Genomic DNA, 10114 nt, shown 5'->3' with positions numbered 1-10114 from the left:
GGGCCAATCACCAGGTGACTATGAGTTCTAGTCCTGCATTAGTCATGAAAGCCAATGGGGTGACTTTGGGTCTATCAGCAGGAGACAGTGAGTTCTAGTCCTGTCTTAGGCATCAAGGATTACTGGGTGACTTTGGGCTAGTCCCTCTCTCTCCCCCACCCAACTGAAGACTGTTGGTCACTTTGAGTTTTTTGTAAAAATAATGGCAGAAATCAATCAATCAATCAACCAATCAATCAATAACAGTCAATGACCCACAAGGAGAAAAATCCAGTGCCATGACTCGAGGCATTAAAATTCTGCCCTGGTCGTCTAAAGCCTAAAATGAGAAAACTTAAATTTGGATCTACCAGAGGACAGGAAAAGAGTGGATGTCGTTCCAACCTATTAAAAAAAAGGAGGGGGGAATGGATCCAGGAAATTATAGGCCAATCAGCTTGAGATCAATACCGGGGAAAATCAAGTGATGGAATTGTGAGCATTTAAAACGAAGGTGACCTTTAAAAAAGGGACATGGCGGCTCAGGGGCTAAGATACTGAGCTTGGTCGATCAGAAAGGTCGGCAGTTCGGCGGTTCGAAACCCTAGCCCTGCATAATGGAGTGAGCTGCCTTTACTTGTCCCAGTTTCTGCCAACCTAGCAGTTCAAAAGCATGTAAAAATGCAAGTAGAAAAATAGGAACCACCTTTGGTGGGAAGGTAACAGCGTTCCGTGGGCCTTCGGTGTTTTGGCATGCCGGCCACATGACCACGGAGACATCTTCGGACAGCGCTGGCACCTAAAATGAACAAAGTGATTACTAGGAGACCACATGGGTTTGTATCTAAATGTTTTATCTTTGGGGTGGAAAAGCATGCGCGAAGAAGGCGGCGATGGCAGCTCTTTCTTCTTGCTGCACTGCTGCTGCCGCTGCTGGGATGGGCCCTACCCACCTCTACTGCCGCTCCTTCCACCACCACTGTCCTCTCCTGCTGCTGCCCTCTTCTTCCGCTACCTCCCTCTCCAACACGTGAAGTTTGCGTGGCTGTCCCTGTCGCAATGCTTACCTGTGTGAAGGCAGGAGGAGGCATTGGATGCATGTGGGAAGGTGAGGCAAGACAATTGTCCAAATGGGCAAACCGGTTCAGGGGCGTGGCCAGCCAGTTGGCTATTCCTGCCAGCTTGGTGTCATCTGCAAATTTGATGAGTTCCCCCTCTATTCCCTCGTCCAAGTCATTGATGAAGATGTTGAAGAGTACTGGGCCTAAATCAGATCCAGAGAGAGAGAGAGTGCTGCGTGCGCATGAAGGGCTCTCTCAGAACCGGTAGTAAAAGATTTGGAATCTCACCACTGGTGATGGTGATGTCATAAAAAGCAAGGGAAGACCCCAGATGGCCCTATCCCCATAACCAAGGAGGGTCAGAATGACACCAAAGTAGATGATCCAGTAAGAACATCCTTTGCTTCTTTAGTGGATGGCTTCGTTTTCCATTTGCTTCATGCTTCTCGGACTCCCCAAATGTGTCCAGATTCCGAACTGAACACTAACAATCATCAGGAGACATCCAGGTTAGAAGAAAGAGGGTGGTGGAAAGAAGCATTGAATCTCCCTCTTGAAACCTTTCAGAGAAGGCTAGAAGTTTAGAATAGAAGTACAGAGTTGGAAGGGACCCTGGAGGTCTTCTAGTCCAATCACCTGTTTAGGGGGTTGGACTACCACTTCAGACAAATGGTCATCCAACATCTTCTTAAAAACGTCCAGTGTTGGGGCATTCACAATGTCTGGAGGCAAGTTATTCCAGTGATTAATTGTTCTAACTCTCAGAAAATTTCTCCTTAGTTCTAGGTTGCTTCTCTCCTTGATTAGTTACCATCCATTACTTCTTGTTCTGCCCTCAGGTGCCTTGGAGAATAGTTTGACTCTCTCTTCTTTTTGGCAGCCCCTGAGATATTGGAAGACTGCTATCCTGTCTCCCCTGGTCCTTCTTTTCATTAAACATTAGACAGACCCAGTTCCTGCAACCGTTCTTCATATGATTTAGCCTCCAGTCCCCTGATCATCTTTGTTGCTCTTCTCTGCACTCTTTCTAGAGTCTCCACATCTTTTCTACATCGTGATGACCAAAACTGAATGCAGGATTCCAAGTGTGTTTCTTTTCTCTGCACTCTTTCTAGAGTCTCAACATCTTTTTTACACCATGGCTGTTAGGTAAGCTCCCCGTTTGGGGAGCGAGTACATTCAGAGAAGCATTGTGAGAATTGTGTTGGAGAACACACAAACCCGCATACAGAGACACTGCAGTTTAAATAGGCTTTTACTTTTGTGGAAATAGAGGTATCAGAGTCCATCAAACAGTCCAAGTCATACACGGATAAGACAGTCAGTCATCAATGTCTTTCAATTAAGGGATAATCCAAATAACATAGTCCAGTATCATATAATCAGTCTGGTACGCAAAGTTTGCTAACAGTTGCAAAACTTACAATAGCTCAAGGCACTTTCTAACAGCCAGCTTTCAAAACACTCAGATCAGATCAGCCCAGCATCTAATAAACAGAGAGCTAACAGTCATTCTGGCTCCCTCTTATGGCTGATTGAGGAAAACAGCAACCAATCACATTTTACAGTATGATTTAAAGAAACAGGTATAGCATTGTTATATGATTTATATATTGCCAACCCAACCGTTAGATTATAATCCTAACAATGGCGACCCAAACTTAGCTCCTCTGGTTTGTCACAACTTTCTTATTAACAGACCAGTGGGTATCCCAAATCCACATTTCTCAGCAGTCCATATAGGGTTAGGAAAATTCTAGCCCCATGGAAATACATAACTCACTTAGGTTGGTGATGGTCCAGGCAGGCTGTGTGGATTCACACATGCCAAAATCCAATGGGCTGCTTAACCAATGTTTGTTGGATAAATCACAGGGGTCTTGTCAAAATGTAATGTGAGTTTGAGGAGGGTCTTGGGGGACGAGAGGAAGAGATGCTGCCTTGGAAATTATAAGATAAGAGAGGGAGAAGCACCCCTCCCCCAATGGCTTAATGGTCAGAGGAAGAAACATAGGAAGGACCAGCCCTAATGACACAAGCAATTAAAAATAGTAGCAGAGAGTTTCTACGGGAGTGTCTATGATTGTAGAATCATAAAGCTGGAAGGGACCTTGGAAAGGGGTGGAATTCAGCTGGCTCACATCGGTTCGGGCGAACCAGATATTAATTTAATTAATTTCCCCAAACTGGTAGTTACAAGGGCTGGCTGACACCGCCCACCTCACCCCACCCCTCTCAGGAGTCTCCATGGGTTCTTTGTGGGCGAAAAATGGGCCTATTGGAAGTAGCAGAAGTCCAGAAATGGGCCTGTTTCTGGTCCCCTGAGGGCCTCCGGAGCCTGAGGGAGGCCGTTTCCGTCCTCCCGGAGGCTCGAAAAAATCCCCTGGAGTCTGGGGAGGGTTAAAATACCCCCATGGCGCAGGAAGCCGACTAGGTCACGCCCACCCAGCAACTAGAGCCGAGGTGGCACAGTGGTTAGGGTGCAGTACTGCAGGCCACTTCAGCTGACTGCTATCTGCAGTTCGGCGGTTCAAATCTCACCGGCTCAAGGTTGACTCAGCCTTCCATCCTTCCGAGGTCGGTAAAATGAGGACCCAGACTGTGGGGGCGATATGCTGACTCTGTAAACCGCTTAGAGAGGGCTGAAAGCCCTATGAAGCGGTATATAAGTCTAACTGCTATTGCTATTGCTAACTAGGCAGAGAACCAGTTGCTAATTTTTTTCAATCCCACCCCTGAGTCCTTGGAGGTCTTCTAGTCCAACCCACCGCTCAAGGCAGGAGTCTTATCCCATCCTGCGCAAATGGCTGTCCAATATCTTCTGGAAAACCTTTAGCGATGCAGCACCCAACAATTTCAGGAGGCAACTTCTGTTCCCCTGATTCATTGTTCTCACTGTCGGGAAATTTCACCTTAAGTTCTTCATTGGATCTCTCCTTGATGAAGTCCCATCCATTACTTCTTGTCCTGACCTCGGATGCTTTGGAACAGTTTCTCAACCTTGGTAACTTGAAGATATCCGGACTTCAACTCCCAGAATTCCCCAGCCAGCGAATGCTGGCTGGGGGAATTCTGGGAGTTGAAGTCCGGACATCTTCAAGTTACCAAGGTTGAGAAACACTGCTTTGGAGCAACGGTTTCCAATCTTTCTGGCTTTGTGGACCAGCAGATGGTTCTGCTTGAGCGGCGAGCAAATGTACCCATACACAGCTCCATTTGCGTGAGTGGCAGGTGCACGCACCCACTTGCCCACTGCATGTATACGCATCAGAGGTGGGTTCCTACCAGTTCACACCAGTTCGGTAGGCCCGGTTTGTCAAATCTACCCAACCGGTTAAAAGAGGTTCCACCAGTGGACCCGGAAAGCAGGCCAAACCTACAGAAGAGGTTCCAAAAATTTTTGAAACCCACCATTGATATACACACACACACACACACAGACTCACACAGAGAGAGAAAGAGACAGAAAGGAAGAAAGAAAGGAAGAAAGAAAGAAAGAAAGAAAGAAAGAAAGAAAGAAAGAAAGAGGAAAGAAAAAATGAGAGAGGAAAGAAAAAAAGGAAAAAGGGACAGAGAGACAAAAGGAAGGAAAGAGAGAGAGAGAGAGAGAAAACACATGGCCAGCAAGCCACTCCCACCAAGTCACATGGCCGGCAAGCCACTCCCACAAAGGAGGCCACACCCACAGAGTAGGTTCGAAAAATTTTTGAAGCCCACCACTGATACGCATGTACTCACCCACATTTCTGTAGCCCAGTTCTGAAGGAGTTGCAGCCCGTAGTGGGCCACAGGATGGAGGCTGGGGTCCCCTGCTTTGGAAAAGAGGTTGAACCCTTCTTCCCTATGATAGCCGCTCAAATATTAGAAGGCTGCTGTCTTGTCACACCCTAATCCTTCTTTTTGTTAGACTAGATCTGGGATCGGCAACCTTAAATACTCAAAGAGCCACAAAGGTCCTAACCGGAAGCCCCCTGTTCAATTCTGGAGCCGACCGGAAGTCCGGTTCCCCCACCATAGAGTCTCCTCCTAGCGCTGCATCTTTTTTCCTCTACCTGTCCTAACCGAAAGCCCTATCAATTGAGGAGCCAACAGGCGACAGGGAGCCACAGCAGAGGGACGAAAGAGCCACATGCGGCTCCAGAGCTGCAAGTTGCCAACCCCTGGACTAGACCCACCCAGTTCCCTTAACCGTTCATCATAGGGTTTAGCTTCCAGTCCATTTATCATCTTTGTTGCTCTTCTCTGCACTTTCTAGGGTCTCTAGTAGTAAGACCGGTTTTGGTCACCACACTATAAAAAAGATGTTGAGCCTCTAGAAAGGGTGCAGAGAAGAACGATGAAGATGATTAGGGGACTGGAGGCTAAAACATATCAAGAATGGTTGCAGGAACTGGGCGTGGCTAGCCTAGGGAAGAGAAGAACCAGGGGAGACATAGCAATGTCCCAATATTTGAGGGGCTGCCATAGAGAGGAGGGGGACAACCTATTTTCCAAAGCACCGAAAGGCCAGAGAAGGAATAATGGATGGAAACTGACCAAGGAGAGATTCAATCTAGAAATAAGGAGAAATTTTCTGACAGTGAGAGCAATCAACCCATGGAATAGAAGTTGCCTTCAGAGGTTACGGGAGCTTCATCACTGGAGGCTTTCAAGAAGAGACTGGACCGCCACCTGTTAGATATGGTGTAAGGTCTGCTTGGGCAGGGGGGTTGGACTAGATGACCTTCCAACTCTGTTAATCTGTAATCTGTCGAACTGGATGCAGTATTCCAAGTGTGGCCTCACCAGTGCAGTATAGAGTGCAGTGGTGGTATTCAGCGGGTTTAGAACGGTTCAGGCAAACCGATAGTTAAATATGCCATCATATTCAGTCACGTTTTCTAGGCCACGCGTATGCATGCAAGCCCGGCGCGCAAGCAAAGCACATGCATGCAAGGCCGCGCTCATGTGCAGAAGGCGAGTGAGCAAAAGCGAGTGTGTTCGCACGCACGCTCACGTTTTCAGTGTGCAGCGAACCGGTGGTAAAATTATGTGAAACCCACCTCTGATAGAGTGGCACTATCAGTTTCTGTGAAAGATTCTGCAAGGTTTTGTTTATGTAGCCTTACAATGAAGTAGAACGAGCCCAGCTGGGTGTGTTTCCTGTCTGGCTTACCCAGAAAGGCAGATACCCAACTTGCTAAACAAGTCAAGCACAACGTTGACTGACTTCGCACATGAGGGCCACCCAGTCTATGTAAGGTCACACAGGTTGTATACCTTGGATTGACGGCCTGCTGTGTGTAGCCATCTTGGCAACCCAGTCATGGCAGAGAGGCAGTTATGGTAGAGTCTCTAGATTCAAGCAGACTAGATCAGGGCTCTCCAAACTTGGCAACTAGAAGACTTGTGGACTTCAACTCCCAGAATTCTTCAGCCAGCCATGCATAGATCCGAATTAGACTGTGTTGTTTTACTGTGTCATATAATATAGGTGGGTATATGCATACATTTGTATTTAATTATTTTGTCATGTTCAAGGAATGTATATTGGAGGTGGTGACCCTTTGAGAGCTGTATGCAACGCAATTTTATTGTAATGTATGCCGATTAGTCTACATTCAAAGTGGCAATAAAGCTATTCTATTCTATTCTATTCCATTCCACTCTACTTTACTCTACTCCTCTCTACTCCATTCCACTCTACTCTACTCCTCTCTACTCCATTCCACTCTACTCTACTCTACTCCTCTCTACTCCATTCCACTCTACTCTACTCTACTCCTCTCTACTCCATTCCACTCTACTCTACTCCTCTCTACTCCATTCCACTCTACTCTTCTCTACTCCTCTCTACCCCATTCCATTCCATTCCACTCTACTCTACTCCTCTCTACTCCATTCCACTCTACTCTTCTCTACTCCTCTCTACTCCATTCCACTCTACTCTACTCTACTCTACTCCTCTCTACTCCATTCCACTCTACTCTTCTCTACTCCATTCCACTCTACTCTACTCCTCTCTACTCCATTCCACTCTACTCTCTACTCCATTCCACTCCACTCTACTCTACTCTGCTCCTCTCTTCCATTCCACTCTACTCTACTCTACTCTACTCTACTCTACTCTACTCCTCTCTACTCCATTCCACTCTACTCTACTCCTCTCTACTCCATTCCACTCTACTCTACTCTACTCCTCTCTACTCCATTCCACTCTACTCTACTCCTCTCTACTCCATTCCACTCTACTCTACTCCTCTCTACTCCATTCCATTCTACTCTACTCTACTCTGCTCCTCTCTTCCATTCCACTCTACTCTACTCCTCTCTACTCCATTCCACTCTACTCTACTCTACTCTACTCTACTCTACTCCTCTCTACTCCATTCCACTCTACTCTACTCCTCTCTACTCCATTCCACTCCACTCTACTCTACTCCTCTCTTCCATTCCACTATTCTACTCCTCTCTACTCCGTTCCACTCTACTCTACTCCTCTCTACTCCATTCCACTCTACTCTGCTCCTCTCTACTCCATTCCACTCTACTCCTCTCTACTCCATTCCATTCCACTCTACTCTACTCCTCTCTACTCCATTCCACTCTACTCTACTCTACTCCATTCCACTCCACTCTGCTCTACTCTACTCTACTCTGCTCCTCTCTTTCATTCCACTCTACTCTATTCTACTCCTCTCTACTCCATTCCACTCTACTCTACTCTACTCTACTCCACTCCACTCTATTCTAGCCATGCCAACTTGGTTAATCAGACCATCAGTTTCTGGCATGAGTAAATCCACACAACCTACCCCCATCAACCTGGAGGAGTCTTATTTCTCCAAGGGCCTGAAATTTCACCCAACCTTATCCGGAGCTGCTAAGAAACCTGGATTAGGGATGCTGGCTGGGGAATTCTGGGAGTTGAAGCCCATATTGTCTTAAAAGGTGCCATGTTTGGGGACCTCTGAACTAGAATCTTAGTCTTAGAAACGGGGCTAGGTTGCAGAAGTTTGAATAGATAGATATATGGTAGATGAAATACAATCGATAGCTAGCTAGTTAGCTAGCTAGATGATAGATTCTAAATGATGGATGGATGGATGGATGGATGACAGATAGGCAGACGGACAGACAGGACAGGACAGACAGACTGATACTGTAGAGATAGGGATGGATGGGTGGATGGATGGATGGATGGATGGATGGATGGAAGGAAGGAAGGAAGGAAGGAAGGAAGGAAGGAAGGAAGATACCTCTTAGAAGCCACTAAAAATCTGTGGTTTGATTGTCTCTTTTCCAGAATGACCGTAACCCCCCTGCTCCTTCTCCATGGGTGGTGACAATCACAACTTCCTGAAACTTCTCAGTCCCCAGAAGGTTTTCATCCACCAGAAGCACAGAAGCAGCAACTGGCTGACCAGAGAAGGCAGGGCCAAAGAGCTTTACGGGCAACAAGATGACAAGTCTACCACCAGTAACACCACCCATACCACCCCCACCCCCACCATCCCCAACAACCCAACCACCCCCTATGCCATATCCAGGCTACCCACCTCCGGGATATCCACCTCCTTATGGAGGTTACCCACAACCAGTCCGTGTCTACGTGAGGGAGCCAGTATACACCAGGGAACAGGCATATACCAGGGAACAGGCCCACGCGGCTGGCTGGCTGGAAGGCTGTTGCACGGTCCTCTGCTGTTGCTGGCTCTGCAAACTCCTTGAACGCTTCTTCAATCCCCCTGTTCTTTAGGATCGCGACTATCAAAAACCCAGCTGGGCATCGTCTTCTGATATGACTTTCCAGGACTGTTAAAAACAATAAACAGTCTAACAGGGAGAAGGACCTGTGTCTATCCAATTCCAGTGTTCATTTCATTTCGTTTCGTTTCATGCACCAGGTTAGAAACTGTGAGACTGACTTCTAGTCCCTGCCTTAACGGTGAAAGTCAGCTGGGAGACTTTGGGCCAATCACCAGGTGACTATGAGTTCTAGTCCCTCCTAAGAGCCAAGGTGGCGCAGTGGTTAAATGCAGCACTGCAGGCTACTGCTAGATCAGCAGTTCAGCGGTTCAAATCTCACCGGCTCAGGGTTGACTCAGCCTTCCATCCTTCCGAGGTGGGTAAAATGAGGACCCAGATTGTTGGGGGCAATATGCTGACTCTCTGTAAACCGCTTAGAGAGGGCTGAAAGCCCTATGAAGCGGTATATAAGTCTACTGCTATTGCTTTGGCATGAAAGCCAATGGGGTGGCTTTGAGCCAGCCAGCAGGAGACAGGGAGTTCTAGCCCCGCCTTAGGCATGAAAGCCAATGGGATAACTTTGTGTCAATCAGGAGACAGTGAGTTCTAGTCCCACCTTAGCCATGAAAACCAGTTGGGTGACTTTGGGCCAATCACCAGATGATTGTGAGTTCTAGCCCCGCCATAGGCATGAAAGCCAATGGGGTTACTTTGGGCCGATCAGCAGGAGACACTGAGTTCTAGTCCCATCTTAGGCACGAAAGCCTATGGGGTAACTTTGTGTCAATCAGGAGACAATGAGTTCTAGTCTTGCCTTAGGGATGAAAGATTACTGGGTGACTTTGAGCTGGTCGCTCTCTCCCTGCCCAACTGAAGAGAGAGGGACTGTTTGTTACTTTAGGTTTTCTGTAAAAATAAAGGTGGAAATCAATCAATCAATCAATCAATCAATAACAGTCAATGACCAAAACGGAGAAAAATCCAATGCCATGACTCGAGGCATTAAAATTCAGCCCTGGTCCTCTAAAGCCTAAAGTGAGAAAACTTAAATTAGGATCTACCAGAGGACTGGAAAAGAGTGGATGTCGTTCCAACCTATTAAAAAAAATGGAGGGAGGGGGGAAATGGATCCAGGAAATTATAGGCCAATCAGCTTGAGATCAATACCTGAGAAAATCATTGTACAGATAATCAAGAGATGGATTTGTGAGCATTTAAAATGAAGGTAACCTAAAAAACAACAACAGAGGGATAGAATCAAGATCACGTGAAGGGTTAATACCACTTTATAAGGCCTTGGTAAGGCCACACTTGGAATACGGCATTCAGTTTTGGTCGCCACGATG

The sequence above is a fragment of the Thamnophis elegans genome, chromosome 1, assembly GCF_009769535.1.
Source record: "Thamnophis elegans isolate rThaEle1 chromosome 1, rThaEle1.pri, whole genome shotgun sequence".
Lineage (NCBI taxonomy): Eukaryota > Metazoa > Chordata > Lepidosauria > Squamata > Colubridae > Thamnophis > Thamnophis elegans.
Note: the sequence above shows the minus strand (reverse complement) of the source record.